The sequence below is a fragment of the Zonotrichia leucophrys genome, chromosome 27 (assembly GCF_028769735.1).
Source record: "Zonotrichia leucophrys gambelii isolate GWCS_2022_RI chromosome 27, RI_Zleu_2.0, whole genome shotgun sequence".
Taxonomy (NCBI): domain Eukaryota; kingdom Metazoa; phylum Chordata; class Aves; order Passeriformes; family Passerellidae; genus Zonotrichia; species Zonotrichia leucophrys.
In genome coordinates, this window is record NC_088196.1 from 4,971,793 (window position 1) to 4,980,663 (window position 8,871).

The 8,871-nt window shown below is 55.5% G+C and overlaps 1 protein-coding gene across 17 annotated transcripts in view; it reads right to left on the bottom strand.

Annotated features, from left to right (window-relative positions):
- MAPT (microtubule associated protein tau) overlaps positions 1-8,066 on the bottom strand; it is a 42,884-nt gene extending 34,818 nt beyond the window's left edge. For all 17 annotated transcript variants that reach the window (XM_064733476.1, XM_064733472.1, XM_064733486.1 and 14 more), the window contains exon 1: positions 7,918-8,066. The gene's annotated coding sequence lies outside the window, so the exon portion shown is untranslated. The remainder of the gene's footprint in view (positions 1-7,917) is intronic.
- Between the last annotated feature and the right edge of the window lie 805 nt (positions 8,067-8,871).

Genomic DNA, 8,871 nt, shown 5'->3' on the forward strand with positions numbered 1-8,871 from the left:
TGGTGTGTCAGCACTGCTTGTTTTCATCGTGGATGAATGAAGCCAGCCTGTTTGGAGAGGCTCTGACCACACCTAAAGCCACGGCTTTGTCATCCCTTACCGAGGGAGGCAGGAGCCTTCTGCTGTCCCCACCGAGCCAAAAGCTTCACCCACCCCACACAGCTGCCCCTTTTCTGAGGAGAGGCATTCACGGCTTTTTTTCCTGGCTGCAGCAATCCTTACCCAAAAAGTCACTTTACTCCTAGCTCCCTCCCAAACCTGGCATTCCCCAGTGTTGCTCACCTGGACACAAACACCACAACCCCACAGCAGAATTTTTCCATTTAAGAAAAACAGGAGAGGCTCCTGGATGCTGAGAGAGCAAACAAGCCCAAAAGTCCAAAACTCCTCTGCTAAGGTGAGCAGCAGTGGGTAATGAAACCTGCTCTGGAGCTGAGCACGGGCCTCAGACAGCCCTGACAATAAGCCCTGCTATTAGACACAAAAGCAGTGACATATTTGAGAGATTAGGCATTAAAAAGTGCCTTCACATTAAAGAGTATTCATTCTTCACCTCCTGCCTGGAGGAACCAGGGGGAAGGGAGGAGCTGGCAATGCAATCCAGCTACTACTGACATGGGGGGGAAAAGCAGAACTCAGGCAAAGTAAGCTCCAAAACCATGAAATAAAGAGGCAGCTCAGCAATTCCCAGTGCTGGAATTCCACATCCTGAAGGGTTCTGAGTCCCCACCTTGCTCTCAGGTAAGCACCAGCTCAGAGCTGGGGCTGCCAGGCAGGGTTTAATATGGAAGGGTGAGAGGGCAGGAACAGGAGAGATGGATGAGCAAGGAGAGCAGACAGGACAGCAGGCCCAGGTGTGCCCAAGATGCTGCTCAGGATGAGAACAAAACCAGGGACTCCTCCTGCTCACAGCTGCTCTTTTCGGATCACCCACCCACCACCAGAACCCTGCAGGGCTCCACAAACCCCAGAGTCACTCCCTTTGTCCAACGTCCTCATTCTGGTCCAAATATCTTCATTCTGGTCCCAATACCCTCATTCTGGTCCCAATACCCTCATTCTGGTCCCATCCTCTCTAAATCTGTTCTCCCAGGCAGTGACTCCAAGCCATGCCATAGTTTGAACAGATTTTACCTGCTTTCCTTTTCACCCCCCCTCCAACAGCAATTTATTTTTTTTCTGCCTATTCACGCCTGCCAGGCTCTCCATTATTACACCGGGAAATGCTGAGGGAAAGCCGTGTAGTTTTCTGTCCAATTTGGAGACGTCCATTGTTAAAAGCTTCTCGTACAAATCCCTCCAGGCAGCTCCAGGCAGCACCCTTTGTCATGCTGATGAGGCAGGAGGTAAAACCACACATAAGCAGTAACTTCAGAGGGCAGAATTTGCTCAGGGTGGAATCTGCCCTTGAATTCAGAGTCGGTGGGAGCTGAAAATCGACCACAAAAGGCAATTCCGACTTTGGATTAAATCCCAGCTTTGGGTTCACGAACACCACAAACTACAGCTGCCAGCAGAGAGCACGAGAAGCTCCAGTTCTGCCACATCACTCAGTTTCCTCTCACCTTAAAGCCCACAGGTAACTCAATCCCAGCCACTCTCAGCCCATCAAACAGGATCTGAGGAGGGTAATGAAGCACTGGCTCCTGCAGGGAGCAGTCAGCACTTTGCACCAGGTGGGTCAGCACCAGCCACATTTCCAAATCTTACATTCCCTTCTCTTCTCACCATACCAAAGTCAAGCACAGCTGCAGATATAAATGCCATTTTTATACAAAGGCTCCTCACATAACCCTGAGTGGGCACAAACACAGAGCAACGTCCAGGAAGGAATCCCTGCAGATTATCCCTTCTCTTGGGACAGTCTCCTCTCATCCCGTGGTCTCCAACTAACACAAAGAGCAGGAACAGCTCCTGCTCCCTCTGCCTGAGGCTCAAACTGAGATCCACAGCAGTCAGACAGGACAAGGCTCATTGCCCATCACTTGGCCTCTCAATTTGAGTGTGACAGCGCTGGCCTGCCTGTGGTTTTGGCTGAGAACAGCTGGCCAGATGTGCCCCCTGCCCCAGGAATCCCAGGTGAAATGACATTTCCATTCACAGAGAAGGAGCACCACACACATGCTCCATATTGAGACCTTGCACAGCTGGCCAGATGTGCCCCTGCCCCAGGAAACTCAGGTGTAGTGATATCTCCTTTCACAGAGAAGGAGCAAAGCTGTTTCTGAGCACCGCACACGCTCCACATTGAGACCGCGCCAACAAACCCAGGATTCAAGTAACCTTTAATCAAAGAAAAGATAAAATGTTTCCTAGGACAGGGAACAATTTAACCACTCTGAACACCTCCCCTGCTCGCGCAATTTCAGCTTCGGAAGCGCAAACGCGTCTTTGCAGGGCACGGAAAGCAGTTGGTTTATCTCAGAAGCGAATCTCCAGCCCTCCCCAAACAGGCCGAGCTGGATGTCCTCAGGAGTCACAGGAGAGGCTTCTTTAGATGTTTCGAGTCATTTACAAACACCTCATGGAATTTCATTCTGCGGCAACTGACTTGAGCCCGCTGATGAAATCCATCTGAAATTACATCTGGCACTTCCAGGCAGACAGCCCGGGGCAGGGGCTGCGGGGGAGCCACAAAGTGCAGCTGATAAGTGGCACAAAGCCCTTCAAGTCCCACACGTGCTATTCAAACCCCTCAATACGAGTGGTTTCATCACCTCTCTTGATGTGCTGAAGAGTTAACACAGCCTTTCCTGCCCCTCCACGCCCCACATCAACCTCTGTCCTTGCCTGGAGCATCACCCGGAGCTGGGGATCACAGAATGATGGAATATCCCCATCTGAAAGGGACCAAAGCGATCATCGATCATCGACCCTGCACAGGACATCCCCACAGTCCCACCCTGTGCCTGGGGGCATTGTCCAAACACACCCGAGCTCTTCTTGGGGACAAACCCCTGCCCAAAGTGAGAAAATCCCACTGCTCTGCAGCACAGCACGGAGGGAAGGCAGAGAGGTCAGGGCAGGTAGAGCGGAGAGGCCGCAAAGATGGAAATAATTAGCCCAAGTGCAGCAATAATCCTTTGAGCTGCACAGAAGGTATCCCCTGGTGCTCCCTTTCCCTGGGTATTTAAAGAAGGGACACTGAAAACAGGAGCCACGCCGTGTGTTATGACCACCTTTACTAATTGGTCTGCTAGGAAAGAAAAGGGGAAAACCAGTGGATTGATTTCTGAGGAGCAAAAAAGCTCATTAGACTTGCAAAGAAAACCCACTCAAGTCTAAAGGCACAGATACTTCTCCTCCAGACTCCAGTGTAAACCACACATGCTTTCCACAGGCACTTAAAAAAAACCCCAGCCTACAACCAGCAGATTTCAGTGTAAAACAAAGCTCCAGCTCACAGATGGAGGAGGGAGATCCAAGAGAGACTCGGATTCACTCAGTCCCTCACAGCAGAGCTTACCCACCTTACAAACCTCACAAGGGTTTTCCTCAAGGGCCACAATTCTGCTGCATCCAGCACATCCTAGGGTGACCTGCAAAGACATTTTGGGACTGAGGGCTGTTCATGATGAGCAGCCAGGAGGGAACAGCATTGCACAGAGCAGGAGCTCCACATCCCCATGAAGGAGCAGTGATCCAGCGTGGGGACTGCACCTCTGGCAAGGCACATCTGAGCCAGCCTGGTGCTCAGGGAGGTTTTCCAAGCCCACCCTGCTCTGCTCCAGACCACTCACCCTAATCCTGGTGCTCAGGGAGGTTTCTCCAAGCCCACCCTGCCCCAGACCACTCACCCTAATCCTGGTGCTCAGGGAGGTTTCTCCAAGCCCACCCTGCTCTGCCCCAGACCACTCACCCTAATCCTGGTGCTCAGGGAGGTTTCTCCAAGCCCACCTGCTCCAGACCACTCACCCTAATCCTGCTGCCAGGGGAGTGGGGACACCTCTGTGCTGCTCTGCAGGACCAGCAGCCCAAGCCACTTCTGCAACCGCTTCCTTTTCCATCTCCAGGGGCAGGCAGCACCCAGCACTTCCCAATTTACTGATGAGCACCCCCAGCCCCGGGATGTGCCCTTGGGGTGAGCCCCAGGCACCACCCAGCCAGCTCTGGAGCCTGAGCAGCACAGCCCAGCCAGCAGAGCCCCTGAGGTAGGAAGAGATTACACTGCATTGGCAGAAAAACCTAGAAAGCCAGCCCAGCCACTGCAGCAGGAGGGAGAGGCCCTCAGAGAGCTGCTGCTCCTCGCAGCTGAGGCTGGGAGCAGGCAGGATGCTGAGATGGGGCTCCCCGTGCTACAGGACAGGTACAGAGGGGAACAACCCCCTCAGCTACTCCAACACATCCAGAGAAGCCCCTTCTGCTCCAAGAAAGGGCTTTTCTACAGACTCGTGGGTTTGCAGACCTCAGAACGAGCCAGAAAGCATCAGCCATGCCCATTTTGCTCAGGGTTGGCTGCTTTACCTGCGTGCAGAGCCACAACCCCCCTAAATTCCTTTTAAACCCTACTGCCACATTCCAGCAGCCCCAAGACCCTCCCAGCATCACCCAGAAGGATGCCACAAGCCCAAGGCACTGCACTGCAAGCTCCCACCTCTCAGTCCAGCCCCACACCTTAGCACACAGCCTAGGAGTCAACCAGCCAAACCACTAGCCCACTGAGCAAACTGGAAAACACTGGGAGCCAGGTGGAAACCATTGCCCTGGCTCCTCCCTGACTCATTCATCAAGTGTCAGAGCATTCCTACAGCTAAATTAGCAGCACTGCCCCAAAGGACACCAGCACCACAGCCAAGCCTCATCAGCACGCTGCGCTGACAAAATAAGATTATTCTGCTCGAGACAAACTCAAATCTTTCAGCTTTTGAATAATCTTGCTTTTGGGAAGAAAGGGACTGGCCACCCTGAGCATTTCCCCTTAGCCAGTGCCTCGTGATCCAATTTTCCACGCTCTGCCAACCCAGAGGGATTGTGTGGAGGTCTGGGGTGGGCACGGCCGGCACCAGGTTGGGCCCACCAGCCACGGCTGTGCTGCAGGATGTGTCAGGACAATTTGTCACTCCCGTGCTGATGGAGGCAGCATTTCAGGAGCTTCGGCATCGACACCAGCTCCAAAACATTCCCAGTGTGGCTGTTCCATCAGCCCTGCAATGCTGGGGAGCCCAAACTCCACGTGGGGACACAAAGGTGACACAAATTCCCTCCATCCCTGCTGCTGCACCCTCAGCACTGCCCAGCAAAGTGGTACCCAAACCCCATGCCTGGAAAACGCTGGAAAAAAGCCCGTGGTGCTGAACAGATCAACGAGCACTCCACGAGGAACACGGCTCTCTGAAATGCAGCAGAGGAGCACAAAAGGCAGAAGATGAAACACCCACCTCAGCAGCGTGCCACGAGCATCCCTGACTGGCTACACCCAGCTCTTCCTCACCGAGAAAGGGCAGCTACACTGTCACATTTTCCTCCTTTTTATCCTATGACCTTTGGCCAGGGGAGCAAAATTTCTTGTGTTTTTTTGGGAAGGAAATGACAAAGATACAGCATTCCCTTTTCATACATAAAATAAGTGAAATAAATACATTTGCTTGGTCCTCCTGAGGCTGCAGTTCTTTAAGCACAGAGGGGATGGGACAGTTTGGATGGAACACCTTGGGGAGGCAGAGACTGAGGGCAGCAAGGGATACAGGGGAGTGGGAAGGGTGAGCAAGCCCAAATTGGAAGCCAGAGCTGTAAATACTTCACACAGTGCTAGACAGAGGGAGACACACCAAACCTGCACTTGCACCTGCAGGGGCTGGGCCCGGGGAGCCGCACACAGAGCTCCCACCACCGCTCTCCCCAGTTAATCCCTGCAGGATAAACATCCCTCTCTGATCTGTGACACCATCTGTGGGATGGGCATCGCGTTCCCCGGGTCTCAAAAAATGAACCCCACCTCAAAGAATGAGAAAACGCAATACTTTAATCAGGTGTGAACCATCTGCCAGCGGATCGCCATCCCTGGAAGCTTGGAGTGCAGGCTGGAGCAATCTGGTCTAATGGAAGATGTCCCTGCCCATGCCAGGGGGGTGGAACAACATGGTCTGTAAGGCTCCTTTCAACCCAAACCATTCCATAATTCTATGTTCAAATCCTCTACAAATCACAGGTAAATCAGCCAACACTTTGCTTTTCTCCTTAAGCTGCTCATCTTGGGGTGAAAACCAAGCATTTTGTGTTTCAAGAGTGAACAAAGCATAACTGGGTTAGGCAATTCTTGACTCCTAAAGAGAACGAGGTTTTAATTTTTCTCCCTTCAAGAGCAGCCTGCAAACGCCCACCTGAGACCTGTTCTGATTGACCACCCTAAAAAAAATAATGCCAAGAAAACTGAAAGCCATCAAACACCCCAAATGTGAGGTGCTGGCAGCAGAGCCAAAACCCCTTCCACGGATGGAAGCAGGCAGCCATTGCTGGACAAGGCACATTAACGATTGTCAGCAGCAAATTCTGTTCCACTGATTCACACACGCACCCAACATCTGCCCACATCCACGCCGGGGAAGCTCGGGAATACTCTGCATACAAATGGTGACAGCTTAGCTCATCTCAGCTGCTCCTTCCAGCACGAGCAGCAAATGGAGCTGCACCTCGCGGGGTGGTACCGCAGCAAATGGAAGGAGAAACTCCCTCTGAAGTGATGGCAGCTGCCCTGCAGGATTGCGTTTCTAGGTGTCCAAAAACACCAGGAAAAATCGTCTTCCCTAAGCCAACCTTCCCTCGTGCTCGTGTGGCAGTCGGGGATGCAGGCAGACATCTCCATCCCTCACCTGGAACGAGCTGTTTCTGCTCCTTGCAGGGTGAATTGCTCCAAGGCAGGAGGGCAGGTGGGTGCTCCTGGAAACACCTGGCCAGGAAACTTCCCTTTTCCCAGCTAAGTTATATTTAAAATAAAGAAATAGCCAACAAGCACAGGTAAAAAAGGCGAAACCCAGAAAGGGGGGGCAGCTCCACGCCCCACCTGGTGGGATTTGAGGACGAGAAAGAAGAGACAGCATGGGAAGAGGCAGATGGAAGGGACAAGGGGGCAATTCCAGCATGACAAGGGCAATCCCAGCATGGCACTGCGATGCTTGGGATGTGCCCGGCACATCCAGGGACCAGCAAGGAGCCCCATCCCAGCCCCAAACCCACGAGGATGGACATCCCCATCCCCATCCCGGGGCTGGAAAACACCCGGGATTCAACAGGATGGGACCCACCTCGTTCACGTTAAACACCGAACCCCTCGACACGGGCACCGGGGGGTGCAACAAAGCCGGGCAGCGCCGGGGTGCCGTGACCTCAATAACGCTTCCCCCCACGCAAAATTTAGGGCTGGGCGTGTGCAGCTCCTTTTTTCCTTTTTTTTTATTCAAAACGCTTTCTCGTTACGGTTTCCCATTATTGATTAATTTACCGTTTTTAATCACCGCTTCCTCCCCCCTCGAGGCGGCTGCAGAACATGGCCCCGCGCTGCCGCCCCTCCTGCCGCAGCCCCGGCCCCACCTGCCGGGAGGAACGGGGCCGAAACGGGCTCAAAGCGGGGGGAAAGCCCCAAACCCGCCCTTCTCCATCGCTCCATCCCTCCATCCATCCTTCCATCCATCCATCCGTCCATCCCTCCATCCCTCGCCGCCGCACCTGCCCCGGCCGCCCGCGCTGCCGCAGGGGCCGCGCCTCGCGCTGCCGCAGCCCCGGGGCACCGGCACCGGGACACGCCCCTCCCCTCGCTTTTGGGATGAAATGGACGGATTTTGCTTCTCGGGGCTTGATTGATTATTTTGGGTTTTTTTTCTCTCCTCCCTCCCAGTTCTCCGCGCGGGACGCGGTGGAGGGAGAGCGCGCCCGGGGGTTCAGCGCCCCGCTCCAACCCACGGCAGCCTCCCCTCCCCGTACCTGCCGCTGCTGCGGGGGTGTCCGCACCGGAGCCGGCTGCTGACAGCGGTGGCGGTGACGGTGACAGCGGCGGCGGCGGCGGCGCGGGCGGGGCGGGGGCGCGCGCGGGCTCCGGAACCTTCGCCGCGCCGGCGGGGCGGGAGCGCGCGCGCGCGTGCGCGGAGCGCCGCCGAGCCCCCCCCCCCCCCCCCCCCCCCCGCCTCTCGCGGGGAGCGCTCGCCCCGCCCGCGCTCGCGCGCCCCCGCCGCCGCCGCCGCCCCATTGTCTGCGGGGAGCGGGAGCGCGCGCGCCGCCCCAGCCGGCAGGGGGCGCTGCCGCGATGCCCCCGGTACACGCGGCCCGGCCCGGCCCGCTCCGGCCTGCGGCGGCCGCGGTGCGCCCCGAGCCCCGGTACACACCGAGCTCCGGTACACACCGAGCCCCGGTACACGCGGAGCTCCGGTACACACCCGGTACACACCAACCCCACTGGACTCCGCCTCGCCCAGCCCTGCCGCCCGCTCCCATCCCCAACACTGCCCGGCCGCGCGTCCCGCACACGCTGCACCACTCAGTATCTGCTCAGCACCACCTCAATATCATCTCAGCACCCCTCTGGACCTGCTCAGCATCACTCACGACCTGCTCAGCACCATCTCTGGACCTGCTCAGCACCATCTCTACACAGGCTCAGCACCATGTCTAGACAGGCTCAGCACCATTAACTACCTGCTCAGCACCACTAACTACCTGCTCAGCACCATGTCTAGACAGGCTCAGCACCATTAACTACCTGCTCAGCACCATTAACTACCTGCTCAGCACCATTAACTAACTGCTCAGCACCACTAACTACCTGCTCAGCACCATGTCTAGACAGGCTCAGCACCATTAACTAACTGCTCAGCACCATTAACTACCTGCTCAGCACCATGTCTAGACAGGCTCAGCACCATTAACTAGTGCTCAGCACCA